Below are 19875 nucleotides of genomic sequence, written 5' to 3'. Positions count from 1 at the left end.
GCCTTTCTACTACATTTTGCAATGCCTGATATGACTCCAGGAGCAGCATCTGGAAGCACAGGGAAACTACACTGAATTTTAAATATTTAAATAACGTACACTGGGAAACCATCCACAAAATGAAAAGACAATCTACAGAATGGGAGAAAATATTTGCAAATGATGGGACCGACAAGGGCTTAATTTCCAAAATATACAAACAGCTCATACAAGTCAACAACAAAAAAAACAAACAATCCAATCCCAAAATGGGCAGAAAACCTAAACAGACATTTCTCCAAAGAAGAAATACAGATGACCAATAAGCACATGAAAGGATGCTCAGCATCACTAATTATTAGAGAAATGCAAATCCAAACTACAATAAGGTACCACTTCATACCAGTCAGAATGGCCATCATCAAAAAGTCTACAAACTATAAATGCTGGAGAGGGTGTGAAGAAAAGGGAACCCTCCTACACTGTTGCTGGGAATGTAAGTTGGTGCAGCCACTGTGGAAAACAGGAGGTTCCTCAGAAAACTAAAAATAGAATTATCATATGATCCAGCAATCCCACTCCTGGGTATATATCCAGACAAAACCATAAGTCAAAAAGATACTTGCACCCCTATGTTCATAGCAGCACTATTCACAGTAGCCAAGACATGGAAACAACCTAAATGTCCTTCAACAGATGAATGGATAAAGAAGATGTGACACATATATACAATGGAATACTACTCAGCCATAAAAAAGAACAAAATAATGCCATTTGCAGCAACATGGATGCAGCTAGAGATTATTATACTAAGTGAAGTATGTCAGAAACAGAAAGACAAATACCATATGATATCACTTATATGTGGAATCTAAAATATGACACAAATGAACCTATCTATGAAACAGAAACAGAATCACAGAGAGAACAGACTGGTGGTTGCCAAGGAGGAGAGGTTTGGGGGAGGGATGGAGTAGAAGGCTGGGGTTAGCAGATGTGAGCTTTTACTTATAGAATGGATGAACAACAAGGTCCTACTGTATAGCACAGAGAACTATACTCAATATCCTGTGATAAACCATAATGGAAAGCAGTATCAAAAAAGAATGTATATATATGTATAACTGAATCCCTTTGCTGTACAGCAGTAATTACCACGACATGGTAAATCAACTCTACCTCAATAAAAATAAATAAATAAATAATGTACACTGGATGCCACAAAAAGTAGAGAATCCACACAAAGATATATACAATTTAATTGTTGTTTCTTTTTAATCCTTTTACATTTGGGATTTACCTTGAAAGCGGATGGAGAAGTAATGAAATATCATGAGACAACAACTGTTTCATCATGGTTACTTAAGAAAAGAGGGGATATTTGGCAATTTCATGTTCAATTATAAACGAATGTTTTGACAGTTGTCATCTAAAAAGTCAATAAAGTGACTTAGAACAACTCATTGTTAGTAAAAATTTGTTTAATAATAATGCCTAGCAATTTACAAATAACAACATTTCTTTTGATCTCACAAGAATTCTGTGAAGAAACTGAAGGTACTTGATGTTTTGTTTTGTTTTTACAGTATCTATTTTAAGGACATGGAAAATGAAGTTCAGAGAAGTTAAATCACTAAAATGTGGTTCTCCATTCACCCATGACACTAATCTTGCCTTAATGAACATATACTTTCAATATCCAGGATAACTTGGCCACTGGAAGGCCCCATCCTGACCTCATTTTTAGGTAACTCTCCTACACCATCACACACCTATTTTATTTTTAGTGGCAATTCCTCTTGGGATTGAAAGTTTATGATCCATCCCTAACTGTGATCCTTTTATGTGGAGAATTTCCTAGGCGATCTCTTAAATGCTTTAACCCACAAACATAGGAGTTGGTAATGTATTCCCCAGCACCCTGGCTCACTCTAGCTTTCCACTTGAGACGAGCTAGCCCCAGAATTAGAGTGACACCTAGCTGTGATTTTAGGTAGCACATGCTGGGAAAGCTGGGCAATGGAGGGCTGCCCTGCCAGGAGACAGTCAGGTGTGTCTCAGGAGGGAGGTCACCACCTCCCAGAGGTGGAAGTCTCCGAGGTTTTCTGGCAGCACTTTCTATACTTCTGCAATCTCCTGGGAACTAGGACATTTACAGTTCACATTCTCTGAGGAGGGAACACATATGGTGGTGAGAATTTATCTTTACTACAATTATCCTAAAAAGTTCATTTTTGCCACCCTTGAAATTACATACATATCCTATAAGTGCGTAAACCGATATTTACCTCAACTTAAAAACATCAGTACTGAGCCTACTTCACTCTCTATGATTCACCATGTTTACTCAGGATTGCAAATATTTCACTCATCAGTTCTTATATTCATCAGGCTTCTTTCTGGACTAGCATCATTAGCGTCAGTTGGACATTTGTCAGAACTGAAGTTCTGGACTCCACCTGGACTTACTGAATCAGAATCTCTGGAAGCAGAGCCCAGTAATCTGCATTTTAACAAACTCTCCAAATGAGATTTACATACGCTCAAGTTGGAGAATCACTAATGGAGAACAGGAAGTGAGTGACCTCAGCAATCATCTAATTCCTCTAGGAATATATGAGGAAACTAAGCCTAGAAAGGTTAAGTGGCCACCCGAATTTGCCCTGTGAGTTAGTAGCAGGAACTGAACTAGACCTTACATCTCCCAATGCCCAGTTACAAAAATAACATGGTGCTACAACACTTGTCAAGAAGATGGGTGGGCTCAGTATTAGCAAAGCAGAGACTTAGACTTTGTATCTATATTCCTCTTGGCTTCTAATTTCAATAAATGAATTATCCATGCATTTAATTTGGGCTCCAGACAGGATAATGCCAGAGTGAATATTGTAAATTCAATTAACATGAGCCAGTAGTCTCCTTATGAAAGCCAACACCCAGGGTCCAGGGCTTCATCAAGCACTTGGGATTCTTAGCACACTTTAGCTGCCAGATCAAGTCAAGATATGTGACTTACATGTAATATGCAAAGTCGTTGAATTTTTTTTTTTACTTCATAGTATGCATAATATCATATCGAGCTTGAAGATTTTCTTTTAAGATCTTCTAATTACACTTTATAGTGGTTTAATAACATGACATTAAAAAAATTCATCAATTTTCCCATTTCTATGAAATTTTGAAGTTTTCTTTTTGCATACATAGATGTGCTTCCATATAAATGCATAAATATGTAAATGTCACATTATATTTACATACTTTTTGTTTGCTTTTTTTAATAGTCTTCTCTTTTTTTTCCTTTTTGACATGTCTCCCTTTTCCCCATCTCTTCTTTTCCTTCCAAAGTAACCTAACTTTACAATCTAGTACATGTCCCACCAATGTCTCTTCATACGAAAATTCTCTTTATATTAATCACATACACACACATTTGTAACAGATTAAATCAGAGGTTTAAACTGAGGAGAAAAGAAAAAAATAACATTTTCCACAGTGAGATGCACAATTTTAAAGTACTTATCCAAAAACCAGTTACATGATTCCTTTAAACCTCTCACCTACCTTAAGAATGTGAAAGGGTCTCTAGACTCTAGCCTAGCAAGTTAAGATTTGTGAATGGTGTTCTGCTACTTGTGAATTGTGAATCTCACACTCCCTCATCTCAAGCCTATGAAAAGGATCTTTGCCTAGACCATCAGACAGCTTAAGATGTGACCCCTGGAGTTGGGGAACACAGTGGAATATTGGTTGACTCTCGCCTGAGAAATCTAATGGCATGTGGCTGTCCAGCTGCTCTAATGGTGGCTTACAGTTACTCAAATAAAAACTTTCCTTACTTCATCTCTGCCTCCATCTTGTAGGAGTCAGGAACTGCATCTAGCAAGGGGTAGATGAGGCATATGAGAAAGAAGACCCCAACCAACCTGCCTTCAACGGGCTGGGAGATGTGGGGCAAAGTCTTAAGTTAAATTGAAAACATGCAATATTACATGATATTGGACATATTCATTGCTGAATTGAGACTCTGATTGCAACTTAAAGACCAAAAGTTTTCATCCACGTGGGAAAGGAGTAGTCTTTTAAAAGAATACTTTTAAAAGAGCAATGGGAGAAAAAAAGCAGTTTCTACAGTTATACCCCATGAGTCCTGCTTTATACATATATATGTATATGTAAATACAAATACAGGCATTCCCATGTATTTATGTATGTACGTCATATATATAAATACATTTATATACATAAATATACATAAATACATGGGAATGATTGTTGTTTTTAAAAAATTTGAATCATATAAATACTCCTCTGCATTTTGCTTTACATAGTCAGCAGTGCCTCCTGGAAAGCCTTCAAGTCAGCTGGAAGAGCACTAATTTTCTTTTTTAATGGCTACATGACATCGTGTAGATGTCCTGCAACCTATCCAACAATTCCCTTATGGATAGGATTCACTTTGCTTCTTTTTTTTTCCCCTCCACTTAAAAAGATGTTGCAATAAACATCCCTGTCCATATATCCTTAAGAACCAGTCTTTCTACTTGTGTGGGATAACTTCCCAGGAGTCAGATGGCTGGGAGAAGGGGCTATGTATTTTAAATTCTAATAGCTGTTGCAAAATTGATTTCCAAGAGTCTGTTGATTTAAATTTCCACTAGAAATGTGTAAGAGTCCACTTTTCCCTGCCTCCCTGACAGCAATGACTGTTACTTGGTGTTAACAGTTGTTGCCAAACTGCTATGGGTAAAATGATATGCTGTTACTTTATTTTACATTTCTATGGTTTCTGATGAGTTTGAATAACTTTTCACACTTGAGGCCCAAGAGGATTTGCACTTCTATGAATTGTTTCTTTATTGTCTTTGTCCATTTTTCCGTTATTTATTGCCAGATTGTCCTTTTTAAGTGTCTTTGTATATTAGAGAAAATAATACGCTGTCCTCTATATTTAAATGTTTTTTCAGCAACAATTTAAAAATTGTTTTAAAACAATTTTATATAGTCAAGTATGTCTATTCTTTATTTGTAGATTCCAGCTTTCCATTCCTTGTTAAGAAGAATTTCCTTATCTATAATCTGCAAATATAAATGTACAGATTTTTTTTTTTTTTTTTTTTTGCGGTACGCAGGCCTCTCACTGTTGTGGCCTCTCCCGTTGCGGAGCACAGGCTCCGGACGCGCAGGCTCAGTGGCCATGGCTCACGGGCCCAGCCTCTCCGCGGCATGTGGGATCTTCCCAGACCGGGGCACTAACCCGTGTCCCCTGCATCGGCAGGCGGACTCAACCACTGCACCACCAGGGAAGCCCTAAATGTACAGATTTTATTGCAGAAGTTCTTTTACTTCATTTTTTCATTTACATTTTAATTCTTCTAGGTATATTTTTGTAAATGGTAGATAAGTATCCCATTTTAATGTCTTCTAAATGGATAGCCAGACAATTTTACAAATACCATTTGTTAACTACACAATCCTTTTCCCACTGAATTGAAATACCACCTCTCAAATTCCCATTTATACTGAGACTTGTTTCTAGATCCTCTATTCTTTTCCACTGGTCTCCCTGTTCCTAGGCCAATACCATATTAATTTGATTACAATAGCTTTGTAGTTTATTCTTATATCTGGTTAGGCAGTTCCCCTCATGCTTTTACTCTACTTTATAAACTTTAAGATAATTTTATCCAGTTCCAAATTTTTAAAGTGTTAGGTTTTCATGGGAATTGCATTACATTTTTATATTAATTTGAGAAAAAGTGGCATTTTTATCATAGCGTTCTTCCCATCAACAAGACGATGAGCTAGCGTAAGCTACTGGCTTCCTCCCCTAAATCAATGATAGAGAAAGTATACAAAGGAAATGGAGTTGGAGCTAACAGACAATAATAACAATACCAACAAAAGCCATGAGAAATCCCCAGGAAGAAAGAAGTCTGTTTTGAATTGCTGTTTGTGGAAGGGAGGTGAGGGAGTTGGGAAAGGTACGAACTTCAGACTCCAGCAAAGGGCAGCTATACACAGCAGTGAAAAGACAAACTAGAAAAAATCAATATAAGCGCCACCTTTTTGGCTCACTTGCATTCCATGGAGTAATTATTGCTCAGCTCCTTGCCACACTAAGCACATACAATTAGCTAGACAACAGAACAAGAGCTCATGGGAGTAATATCGGGCAGTACAAAAGATCTCCTGGCGTAAGGAATTGACGAGAAATTTAGTCACTCTCTCTCCATACAAATCCTGGGGCTGGTGGATTCCCAGTGCTGTCTTTCCTTAAGGGTCCAAACCCAACCCGAGAAATTAGCTAATGTGGGTTTCTCAATTTGGGCACTATTGACATTTTGGGCCAGATGATTATCTGTTGTGGAGGAAAGGTCTTAACTGCATCATCCTTTGATTTATCTACTCAATTGCTTACTTGGAAAAATCATGAATTTGATCTGCCCTTGATCCTCTTAACTTTTCTTATAAAAATGTTGTTCAAATTGTCCTCTGACTACTTCAGGAATTTATTTGTGTGTGTGTGTGTGTGTGTGTGTGTGTGTGTTCTGTTTGTTTTGACTGATCTTCGTCTCTCAGGCTACTGAAAAGCCATGTTGTGTTTTTATTTTTCTTTGTTGGGTTATTGGGGCTTAAGACTGTTTGTTGGACTACCCTCCAAGACAGCAGTCCCATAAGTGGCAGAAAGTAGGCCAGTGGTGTAGAAGCATGTGGGCTACCCTCAGACAGCTGGATGAGGCTACACCTTTGCCCAGTAATCAAGGAAACCAAGTTCACTCATACAGGATCAAGTGGGTCAACCTATTCCCCCTTTTCCATCACTAAGATCCACAGACTTCTGCAAACCCAAACCTTTGCTGAGTATTCATAGCTTTCCAGTCCCCAACTTAAAACATCTGTGAAGATGGCATCTAGATGCTCATGCTACTCATGGTAGAGAAAGCTCAGTGCTTGTTATTTCACTTGTGGTGGGCTCACTGCTTCACCAGCATTCAGTTGCATATAGGCATCTATCTGATTTTAGCAAAATCAGGTAGATTAGAGTGAGTAATGAAAGGCAAGGAAGTCAAGTTAAGGCCATCACTTTCCCAGAACTCACTGCAGACCTTCATGAATTTTTCAGAGTGATTATAATGTTGTTTTGACATGACTGTCTTAGGGTCAAGTAATTCACCTCTAAACCTTAGTTCACTCTTTTGTAAAATAAGAGTGTTACCTTAAATGATTTCTAAAGTCTCTTTCTGCAGAGTGGGAGGGAGACGCAAGAGAGAGGAGATATGGGGATATATGTATCTGTATAGTTGACTCACTTTGTTATAAAGCAGAAACTAACACACCACTGTAAAGCAATTATACTCCAATAAAGATGTTAAAAAAACAAATAAGTAAAAAAAAAATTTAAAAATAAGTTAATTAATTAAAAAAATCCTACAATTTTATTATTTTAAATTATCCTTATATCATCCAAAAGCAATGTGCAGCCATTGTCTTGATCCTTGGTCTAATAGAGAAGCTATAAAAAATTTTATGAGACAGTTTGAGAAATTTAAATCTAGCTATATATTTGATAACACTTAAAATTATATTAGTTTTCTATTGTTGTAACAAATTATCACAAACTTTAAACAAAACAAATGGATTATCCTATAGTTCTGGAGGTCAGAAGTCTGACATGAGTCTCAATGGGATAAAGTCAAGGTGTCAACAGGGCTGCACTCCTTTTTGGAAGCTCTATGAGAGAACTAGTTTCCTCGTCCTTTTCAGATTCTAGAGACCACCCTCCACATTCCTTGGTTAATAGCCCCTTTCCTCCATCTTCAAAACCAGAAAAATTTTCTCTTTGTACCTTTCTTCCATAGTCACATCTATTCCTGATCACTGCCAGAAAAGGTTCTCCAGGTTTTAGGGACCCATGGGATAAGATTGGGCCAACCCAGATAATTCAAGATAATAGCCACACTGCAAGGTCTTTAACCTCATCTGCAAAGCCCTTTTAGCAAAGTAAGGTAACATATTCACAGGTTCTGGAGATAAGGACATGGACGTCTGTGGAGGACCATTATTTTGCCTACCACAAAAATTATTGTTAATATTTTAGTTGTGATGATGGCACTGGGGCTATGTTTTAAGCCAGATGTTTAAAATGGAAATTTGTTTACAGCTGCTTTATTTGACCAAAGATCCAGATATTGTCTACTCATTCCTTTTAGATGATATGAGGATTGGTTTAAAATAATAACACGGGGGCTTCCCTTCCCTGGTGGCGCAGTGGTTGGGAGTCCGCCTGCCAATGCAGGCGACGTGGGTTCGTGCCCCGGTCTGGGAGGATCCCACGTGCCGCGGAGCGGCTGGGCCCGTGGGCCGTGGCCGCTGGGCCTGCGCGTCCGGAGCCTGTGCTCCACAGTGGGAGAGGCCGCAGCGGTGAGGGGCCCGCGTACCGCAAGAAAAAAAAAAGAAAAAAATAATAACAGGATTTTTTGCAGCAATAATAATTCTAGATAATAATCTGAAAGAAATGACAAAATTAGAAAAGAATCACTATTTTGTCAATCTTAATGAAACTAATAGGTTCAGACAATAAGCATCAATGGATGAAACTATTACATGAAAATTTCATGGGAAAATTCACAAGGAGGAATCAGGCTGTCCCCACCTGAACCCAACTGATCACACTTAACATCACTAAAAGTCAACACCCAGAGAATGTGTAACTTCTGATATGACGCAACATGAGCTATACAGCATCCCCTTTGCAGCATTTTTGCAAAACTGGTGAACCTGAACCTAATCAAGATTTTTTGAACTAACTTTCAAAATGGAAATACAGGAACAATTAAGTGACACCACCGGTAAGTGAACAGACAAATCTAGAATGTGGGACATCCTATAGAGCTGACCGATTTCCTCAACAAGTCAATAGCATAAAAAGTGGTGGGGTAGAAGAGGGAAACACTGCTTTGGACTAAGAGAGAATGCAGAGATATAACACCTAAATGTCAAATGTGAAGCTTTTTTGGGCTCTGATTAAAGTAAAAGGCAAAAATCAGGGAAATTGAATGTGGTCTGGGTATTAGATGATATCAATGGATTATGGGAAATTTTGCAGGTTTGATAATGGCTCCATGGTTATGTAAGAATAATGATCATAATTATAGAGATGCATACCAAAACACATGGGGAAAAATCGCAATGTCTGGGATTTGCTTTCACATATTATCTTCTACCTGTGAAATATAAATATAAAAGTGTATTTGTGTTTTATCCAAAGCAAAATTGCCACATTATATATATTACACTCCCAACTCATGAACAAATGGAGGTGGTCAAGGGAACATTCCACTAACCGAGTATGTAGATTTATGGAAATCCATTTACTCTTACCAGGAAAATAAGCAAAAATGTGCATCTTTCACTTGCTGATGGTAAAATAGCAGCCTCGTCTTAATATAGCATAAAAATAACAAGTTAACAATTTTTTTAATGTTACCTTATTTTATTTATTTATTTATTTTTGGGGGTTCTTTTTGCTACGCGGGCCTCTCACTGTTGTGGCCTCTCCCGTTGCGGAGCACAGGCTCCGGACGCGCAGGCTCAGGCGCCATGGCTCACGGGCCCAGCCTCTCTGCGGCATGTGGGATCTTCCCAGACCGGGGCACGAACCCGTGTCCCCTGCATCGGCAGGTGGACTCTCAACCACTGCGCCACCAGGGAAGCCCTCTTATTTATTTTTATTTTATTTTATTTTATTTTTTAACATATTTATTGGAGTATAATTGCTTTACAATGGTGTGTTAGTTTCTGCTTTATAACGAAGTGAATCAGTTATACATATACATATGTCCGCATACCTCTTCCCGCTTGCATCTCCCTCCCTATCCCACCCCTCTAGGTGGTCACAAAGCACGGAGCTGATCTCCCTGTGCTACGCGGCTGCTTCCCACTAGCTATCTATTTTACGTTTGGTAGCGTATATATTATTTAACTCAATATTCAATTAATATTATTATTTCAAAATGTAGTCAGTATAAAAATTATCAGTGAGATATTTTACTTTGTTTCACATTATGTCTTTGAAATCTAGGGTGTATTTGATACATACAGCCCATCAATTTTGACTAGCTACACTTCAATAGCTACGTGTGGCTCATAGCCATCACATTGGACAGAGCAATGCTCAAGTAAGCCCTATTTGAGGTTGCCTAAGACAGGACAACCTGGATTAATTTTCTTGAGAGAAAATAGGACAAGTCTACAAAGTAAGAATTATTTTCTAGTTTTAAATACTGGACTAATACTTCTGGAGTTCAAAATAGCACAGCTGTATTTGAGTCTCAAAGTAGCTGCATCACATAAAATGAAGACATTTTAATCCAAATAGGAAACAGGGAAATTGATGAAGTGAGAAAATGCACAGCCCACTGTGCATTTTCCTGAATGAATGGCTTCCTTGAGACCCTGGAAGAAATGTCAGTCCTGTAAATACCACGATGAGTTTCTGTCATCTTCTGGGTGATTAATATTTAATGTATTGTGCTGAGTTCTTCCTTTTCCTAAAGGAACCTCCTATTTTGGACATCTTTCAACCTGAAAAAAAACCCCCACACTGTTATAACTGCTTCTGCAAGTCTACAATCTATGGCTTGGTGCTCTCTGGAAAGTGTTAAGCTACTGACCACCGATGAAAAGGGGGAAAGAAATATTGGCTGCATGGTTGAACAAAAAGAAAGACATATTTATTTTTGTTTTAGCTGAATATATCTTTTTTTGTGGAGGACAGAAACTAATATTTGCACGCAGCTTGTGCTGGAAGTTCAGCTATGTGTGAGGAGTTCCACCTTCACCTTGAGTCACTGTCCCTCCTGGGGCCATGAGACTCCTTATCTCCAAGGGTGAGCTGGGATTTTCAGCTGCTTCACATTTCACATGTGAGAAGAGATACCCTTTCAAGCTCCACACTTTGCTCTAGCAGTTTCTTCCACAAATTTATTAATCCATTAATTTAACAAGCATTTATTGAAAACCTACTGTTTTAGATACGAGAAATGTAAGAGTGAAAAGATAGGAAAAAAACCCAGAAAAAATAGAAAAAAAAAAAAGCTCCTCTTTCAGAGGGACAAAGAACTAAGGAACAATAAGGAAATAAAATAAACAGTAGATCAATAGTGATTAGTGCTGTACAAGAATGTAAGTCAAGGAAAAAGGATGGGAAGCACAGTGATTTGGGGCGAACTGTGTTGGGGGGAAGACGGGTGTGATTTTTGATAGGATGGTTAGGGAAGGTCTCATTGAGGTGACATTTGAGAAAACACCTGAAGAAGGTGAGGATGGAGAAACAACAAATGCAAATGCCTGGAGGCAGCAGCAAGACTGGTGTGTTCCAGCTAACATCATACTCAGTGGTGAAAAGCTTAAAGCCTTTCCTTTAAAATCAGGAATAAGACTAGGATGCCTACCCTCACCACTTCTGTTTAACACAGTATTGGAAATCCTAGCCACAGCAACCAGACAAGAAAAATAAATAAAAGGTATCCAAATTGGAAGGGAAGAAATAAAACTGTCACTATTTGCAGATGACATGATACTCTATACAGAAAATCCTAAAGTCTCCAAACAGTCTTCATGTATTATTAGAACTAATACATGAATTCAGTAAAGTTGCAGGATACAAGATTAATATACAGAAATCTGTTGCTTTTCTATACACTAATGATGAACTATCAGAAAGAGAAAGCAAGAAAACACTCCTGTTTAAAATCACATCAAAAAGAATAAAATACCTAGGAATAAATTAAACCAAGGAGGTGAAAAACCCATACTCTGAAAACTTTAAAACACTGATGAAGGAATTTGAAAATGACACAAGTAAATGGAAAGATATCTCATGTTCTTAGAGGATTAGAAAAATTAATATTGTTAAAATATCCATACTACTTAAAGCAATCTACAGATTTAATGCAATCCCTATGACATTTTTCACAGAACTAGAACAAATAATTCTAAAGTTTATATGGAACCACAAAGACCCAGAATTGCCAAAGCAATCTTGAGAAAAAAGAGCAAAGCTGGAGGTATCACACTCCGGCTTTCAGACTATACAAAGCGACAGTAATCAAAACAGCATGGCACTGGCACAAAAACAGAAACATAGATAAATGGAACAGAATAGAGAGTCCAGAAATAAACCCATACACTTATGGTCAATCAGTCTACGACAAAGGAGGCAAGAGTATACAGTGGAGAAAAGACAGTCTCTTCAGTAAGTCGTTCTGGGAAAACTGAACAGCTGCATGTAAAGCAATGAGATTAAACATTTCCTCACACCATATACAAAAATAAACTCAAAATGAATTAAAGAACTACATATAAGACTGGAAAGCAGGAAACTTCTAGAAAAGAATATAGGCAGAACACTCTTTGACATAATTCTTAGCAATATTTTTTTGTATCTGTCTTCTAAGGCAAAACAAATAAAAGCAAAAGTAAAAAATGGGACCTAATTAAACTTAAAAGCTTTTGCACAGCAAAGGTAAACATTGACAAAATGAACAGACAACCTACTGAATGGGAGAAAATATCTGCAAATGATATGGCCAATAAGGGGTTAATATCCAAAATGTATAAACAATTCATACAACTGAGCATCTAAAAACAATCAACCAATTAAAAAATGGGCAGAAGACCTGAATAGACGTTTTTTCAAAGAAGATGTACAGGTGGCCAATAGGCACATGAAAAAATGCTCAATGTTACTAATCACCAGAGAAGTGCAAGTCAAAACCACAATAAGATATCACCTCACACCTGTCAAAATGACTATCATCAAAAATTCTACAAATAACAAATGTTGGCAAGGATGTGCTGAAAAGCGAACTCTAGTACACTGCCGGTGGGATTGTAAATTGTTGCAGCCACTATGGAAAACAGTACGGAGGATCCCCCCCAAACTAAAAATAGAACCATCACATGATCCAGCAATCCCACTGCTGGGTACATATCCAAAGAAAATGAAAATGCTAATTCCGAAAGATACATGTACTCCGATGTTCATAGCAGCATTATTTACAATAGCCAAGATATGGAAGCAACCTAAGTGTCCATCAACATACCAATGGATAAAGATGTGGTATATATACACAATGGAATATTGCTTGGCCATAAAAAAAGAATAAGATTCTGCCATTTGCAACAATGTGGATGGACCTAGAGGGTATCATGCTTAGTGAAATGTCAGACAGAGAAAGACAAATACACTATGTTATCACTTATATGTGGACTCTAAAAAATAAAACAGATGAATGTATATAACAAAACAGAAACAGACTCAGATATAGAGAACAAGCTAGTGTTTACCCGTGGGGAGAAAAGGGGGAGGGGCAAGATAGGGGTATGGTATTAAGAGATACAAACTAATATGTATAAAATAAATAAGAAACAAGGATATATTGTACAGCACAGGGAAATATAACTACTATTTTGTAAAAACTTTAAATGGAGTACATTAAAATATTGAATCACTATGGTGTACAACTGAAACTAATATTGTAAATTGACTATACTTGAATAATAATAATAAAAAAAAGAGACTGGTGTGTTTAAGGAATAGCACATGGGTACAGTGGGATTCCCAAGTATCTTTACATACCTTAAGGACCTCTCTATGTCACTCACTCCATATAAAGGGATATTTCAGTCTTAATAATAAAAATCGTTATCTTGGATAATCTAAATATACCAAACTGGGACCCAAGTCAGTGATGAAAGAGACAGGAGGATAGTATGAGGTCGGAGAGACTCCTAATGCGCTTTGGCCATTTGTAAAAAGAGGGATATTAACTATAGCATCTATTTCCAGTCGTTGGGTCTCTTACTCTATTACCATTTTGTTGATTGTTTCTCTCCCCTCCCCCATCCTCCTATTTTTCCTTGTCTAAACACACCTGAAGATGTGTGTTTATCGATCAAGCCCTGCAAGTACTTCTCTCTTCCCATACCCTGCAGTTTATCATACATGGTCTCTTTGGGGGCTCTGCCTTTAGTTATCCACTCTTTCTGTTAAGGGTTGCTGATGACGTTTACATCATCAGCAAGATCTTCATCAGTGAGGAAAGGAGGAAATTAAATCAATCAAATAATATCTTAATCACCCTAACTGGAGGTAAACTGAAAATTGGCTGAAGAGAGTCTGAAACATGCAGGAAGAATTAGATTTAAGCCTAAATATGTAAAAGAAAAATATGAATAGTTAATAATACCTCGCTGAGATTTAGCTAAGGCTAAATGGGAAAGAATTAATTTAAAGGTCATGAAAAATCAGACCTGGAGAGCATAGGTTCTCTTTCATAAATTGGTGAGTCACAATAATTTAGGCAATAAATGAATAATTGTAGGGTAAGATTAACTAGGTGTTTAAAGGTTGTTGAAGATCTTAAATTGCACCAATTTAGCAGAGAGTAGGTTCAGTGTGTTTTAATATAACGATTAGCTCCCAGAAGAAAAAGGAGCTCGAGTATTCCTGTTCATGTGTGGGTCTCTGCTATGTGAGATTTTCTCTAACATTTGCTGAGTTGGTGTTAGAACCCCCAAATGTCTGGGTGGAGGGCTTTGGGTTCACTTTTAACTACTTTAAAACAAAAACTTGTTTTAAAATAAAATTAAAAACAAAGAAAAACAGTCGCACAGAAATAAGCGCCAAATGTTAGAGCTGGAAAGGGCTCTAGTCGAAACTTTTCATTTTACAGATGAAAAGTCAGTTTCTTCATCTGTAAAATGAAGGGGTTGGAAAAGATGAGATCGAATATCTTCCACTTTCAGTAACCCATAAAATCTAGAGAGGCTAAGTGGTGCCCAAAGTTGTACAGCTGGTCTGTGCCAGACTTGGAAAGTGGACTTGGTTCCCAGGATTCTCGTTACGGCTGTGAGTCAATTCTGTATTTCAAAAAATTCAGTCAGCTCAGTTGTTTGATACAATGTAGATAAATAACCATCTTACTGAGCTAGATTTTCTTTTTCTATTTCAATCAGTTTTCCTGTGTCATGTAAACATGACCTCAGGAATATCACTAGTCACAGAAGGAGCAAAGCTTGAACACAACACGCTTGGAGCTGGCTGAATCACTCCATAAAATACAACAACTTGGCCATTAGCATTGGGACCAAGAAACAATGGATGCAATGCTTTTCAAAATGCAGATGTGTGCACAGGTGACCTAAAATGGGGCCTGACCATGAAAAGCAAAGTATCCATATATGGCAGAAGAGAATAACCTGAACTAACTAGAAATCACTGATGGATTGAAAATAATTTACTTGAGGCCCCGTTTCCGTGGATGCCAAGGGACTTCTGCATTTCCTTGGGTTTGGGGGATGGTAGCATGAAATGTTCCAGCAATGATTTAGTGGCCAGGTCTTCCCTAGGCCTGGAGGTGGAATGGTCTCTCCCTGTACACCACTCTGGAACTCTGATCTTCTAATCGACACCACGGGTTCCAAATCTGAGACGTACTTTCATTTCATCCTCTTCCAGGAAGCAGGTCAACAACATACATTAAAAAATGCTTTTTCCTCCCCCATCCCATAAGCAAAATAAGACAGATGAAAATGTGCAAAAAAATATTTGTAACTTATATTACAGACAAAGGGTTAATATCCTTAGTATATTAAGGGCTTCAGAAGCATGAAAAATAAAAGACCAACAACCCTACTGGAAAAGGGCATCTTATAAACATTTGCTTTTCAGAAAAAAAAATGCATATGTTCCCTAAACATATATTACTCATATTAAGAGAAATATTAAGTCAAGCCACAGAGAGATACAAATCCTCACTTATTGTATGGGCAAAAACCCAAAATTGTAACAGAATTCTGCATTGGCAAGGCTGTACAGAACAGATACTGTCATACATTGCTGGTGTGAAGGCAAAATGGTACAAACTTTATGGGGAGGAAATTGGCATCTAGGAAATTACAAATACCTTTTAACCCGTTTCTATAAATCTATCCCAAAGAAACAGGAGCAAAATGTGGAAAGCTATTACTTTTAAAGTTATTAACCGTAACATCATTCATAATTGCAAAAGGCAAAAGAGAACCCAAATGTCCATTAACAGGCAACTGGTTGAATAAACTATGGAATACTCTGCAGCTATAAAAGAAAATGAGAAAACTCTTAATATGTTGCTATGGATTGCTCTTCAAAATACTGTTAATTAAAGAAGAGCAAGGTGATGAACCATGTGTGCTGTAGTATATAGTCGAGCGTGTTCATGTTTGTTTGCTTAGAGTTAAAAATAGAAGCATATCAAATGTAAGGCCAGACACTATAAAACTCTTAGAAGAAAACATAGGCAGAACACTCTATGACATACATCACAGCAGGATCCTTTTTGACCCACCTCCTAGAGAAATGGAAATAAAAACAAAAATAAACAAATGGGACCTAATGAAACTTCAAAGCTTTTGCACAGCAAAGGAAACCATAAACAAGACAAAAAGACAACCCTCAGAATGGGAGAAAATATTTGCAAACAAAGCAACTGACAAAGGATTAATCTCCAAAATATACAAGCAGCTCACACAGCTCAATATCAAAAAAACAAACAGCCCAATCTAAAATGGGCAGAACCCTAAATAGATTTTTCTCCAAAGAAGATATACAGGTTGCCAATAAACACATGAAAAGATGCTCAACATCACTAATCATTAGAGAAATGAAAATCAAAACTACAACGAGGTATCACCTCACACCAGTCAGAATGGCCATCATCAAAAAATCTACAAACAATAAATACTGGAGAGGGTGTGGAGAAAAGGGAAACCTTTTGCACTGTTGGTGGGAATGTACATTGATACAGCCACTATGGAGAAGAGTATGGAGGTTCCTTAAAAAATTAAAAATAGGGCTTCCCTGGTGGCGCAGTGGTTGAGGGTCCGCCTGCCGATGCAGGGGACACGGGTTCGTGCCCCGGTCCGGGAGGATCCCACATGCCACGGAGCAGCTGGGCCCGTGAGCCATGGCCGCTGAGCCTGCCCATCCGGAGCCTGTGCTGTGCAACGGGAGAGGCCACAACAGTGAGAGGGCCTGCATACCGCCAAAAAAAAAAAAAAAAATTAAAAATAGAACTACCATATGACTCAGCAATCCCACTGCTAGGCATATACCCTGAGAAAACCATAATTCAAAAAGAGACATGTAGCACAATGTTCATGGCAGCACTATTTACAATAGCCAGGACGTGGAAGCAACCTAAGTGTCTATCGACAGGTGAATGGATAAAGAAGATGTGGCACATATATACAATAGAATATTACTCAGCCATACAAAGAAGCGAAATTGAGTTATTTGTAGTGAGGTGGATGGACCTAGAGTCTGTCATACAGAGTGAAGTAAATCAGAAAGAGAAAAACGAATACCGTATGCTAACACATATATATGGAATCTAAAAAAAAAAAAAAAGGTTCTGATGAACCTAGGGGCAGGGCAGGGATAAAGATGCAGATGTAGAGAATGGATGTGAGGACACGGGGAGAGGAAGGGTAAGCTGGGGTGAGGTGAGAGAATGGCATGGACATATATGCACTACCAAATGTAAAATAGATAGCTAGTGGGAAGCAGCCGCGTAGCACAGGGCGGTCAGCTTGGTGCTCTGTGTCCACCTAGAGGGGTGGGATAGGGAGGGTGGGAGTCAGACGCAAGAGGGAGGGGATATGGGGATATATGTATACGTATAGCTGATTCACTTTGTTATAAAGCAGAAACTAACACAACATTGTAAAGCAATTATACTCCAATGAAGATGTTAAAAAAATAAAAATAGAAGCGTAAACTAAGAACCAACCAAAATGGTTGAAAAATTAGGAAAGAGAGGACAGGTCTAGAAGTTAGATTTCTCTTCTTTTGTCCTATGGTTTTCATTTTGGAATTCTGTAGATATTTAATCTAATTTTAAAACAACAATTAAAAGCAAAATGAAACAAATTAACATTATTGTATAATTGACTTGTGGCTTACCCACACAGAGGATTATTTCAAGAGCTCTTAAAACAGAGTAATTTTTAACTGTTCATCCTAGTGGCATATACACAAAGGTTAAAAAGAACCACAATGTAATCTAAGCAGTTTTCAATAATCATATTTTTAGTAATAATATGTGTATTGTAAATTTGAAAATATACATTTAAAGGAAGTAAGAAATTATATTAATGTAATAGAAAGAAGAAAAGTAGGCAGAAGAAAAATTTAAATGCAAAATAAATTCAAGGCAGTTAAGTTAAATTTCTATAATCCTAAATTGGAAGTAACAATATTAATATGAATTTGTGATATTATTTCTCCTTCAAAACAAATAAAAATATGTAGAAACAATGACCAATACAATAGTAATGAAAACACTCAGTGTCCACATTTTGTTCTCTAAATAAATTTCCCGCTTAGAAAGAATCAAATCTTCTTAGAGAAATATCTGGTTCTAAGTCAGGGTACAGGAAACATACAAAATAAGGTTGGAACATCTAGTCCTGCTCCAAAACAAGAAATCTACGAGGGACTCTTGGGTTTGTCGCAAAAGGATATAGGAGAAATTTGAAGAGGCTCCCAGTTGTCAAAGATGGAACATTTTGTTCAAAAAGTATAATTACAATAGTAGATTGAAACATGTCAACTATGTTTAAATCCATGTGTTGATATGATACTTTAAAAAAGCCCCAAACCACCTCCCTGATCATATGTGGGAGATGATAAACAACTCATTATTTTGAAAATTAGAACATTAGTAAATAAACAAAAAGAATAAATAATTTATCCTGATTTTTTGTTCAAATAATTATCACAGGGTACTCAAAAAGTTGATCTGGAAAACTGCTTCTTTCAGGAGAGTACCAGCTAATACATGCAAAATGTAGGATAGAATTAGCATACCACTAGTTTGTAACCCCTAACAAATTCTAGACTAAGCATAACCATCAACAGGTACTAAAGCCATTAGCTAAAATGGGGAAGTCTAGCATTAAGAGCTTCTCAAACTTTACTGTGCATATAAACCACTTGAGGATATTAAATTCTAGAACCTGATTCAGTAGTTCTGGAGTTGAGCCTGAGATTCTGCATTTAAAACAAGCTACCACATGGTGCCAATACTGCTGGTCAGAGGGCCATTCTCAGAAAGAGAAGAGCAGCCCCTAGTATCCGGGAGCTGGCCTGGTACTATCAGCTGGGCTTTGTTGTTCTCTTGTTGAATGTAAACAATTTCACAGAAAACATCAGACAAGTTTACTCTGTGACCATGATGGATCAAGACAAAAACAAGCCTACTGTGTAATCACACCTAAACACAAAAAATGAACACTGTCCAAACCACAACATCTCTATCTTGGCTATTATAAGTGGCGCTGCTTCTTTACAAATTGTAGCCTTAGGCTCTATTCAGTCTTTCCTCCTGCCGGATAAGACTTACTAAAATGCCCAATCACTCATGCTTTCTGACAGCATCTAATCCAGAGCAAAGCCCCAATTCCTTAAAAGCCTTCCCTAAAATCACCAAGCATAAGCCCAAGTCCTATAACAAGTCCTTTCTAACACTCTCTGAGATGTCCCATGGTTCCTCTGGTGAGCATTCTCTTCATTACAACATGTAATAAACACATCTTGTTCAACTACAGGCGTGTTCTGGTGGTCTTTGCCGGAGTAACAATTCAGTAGTGTGATGGATCAGGCTGACAGGTGAGTCACTAAACAGTATGTGCTTCCTGATGTGATGCTACAGAGATTCATAGCAAGCAAGTAATCTCTTTTTTTTTTTTTTTTTTTTTTTTTTTGCGGTACACGGGCCTCTCACTGTTGTGGCCTTTCCCGTTGCGGAGCACAGGCTCCGGACGCGCAGGCTCAGCGGCCATGGCTCACGG

General features: G+C 37.7%; 1 protein-coding gene across 1 annotated transcript in view; it reads right to left on the bottom strand.

Annotated features, from left to right (window-relative positions):
• Positions 1-19875, bottom strand: part of SLC9A9 (solute carrier family 9 member A9) — a 547504-nt gene that overhangs the window by 368617 nt on the left and 159012 nt on the right. The window lies entirely within an intron of this gene.

The sequence above is a fragment of the Lipotes vexillifer genome, unplaced genomic scaffold, assembly GCF_000442215.2.
Source record: "Lipotes vexillifer unplaced genomic scaffold, Lipotes_vexillifer_v1.1 scaffold40, whole genome shotgun sequence".
In the NCBI taxonomy this organism is placed as follows: Eukaryota; Metazoa; Chordata; class Mammalia; order Artiodactyla; family Lipotidae; genus Lipotes; species Lipotes vexillifer.
The sequence above is the reverse complement of the archived record's forward strand: the minus strand, read 5'-3'. Positions and strand labels throughout refer to the sequence as shown.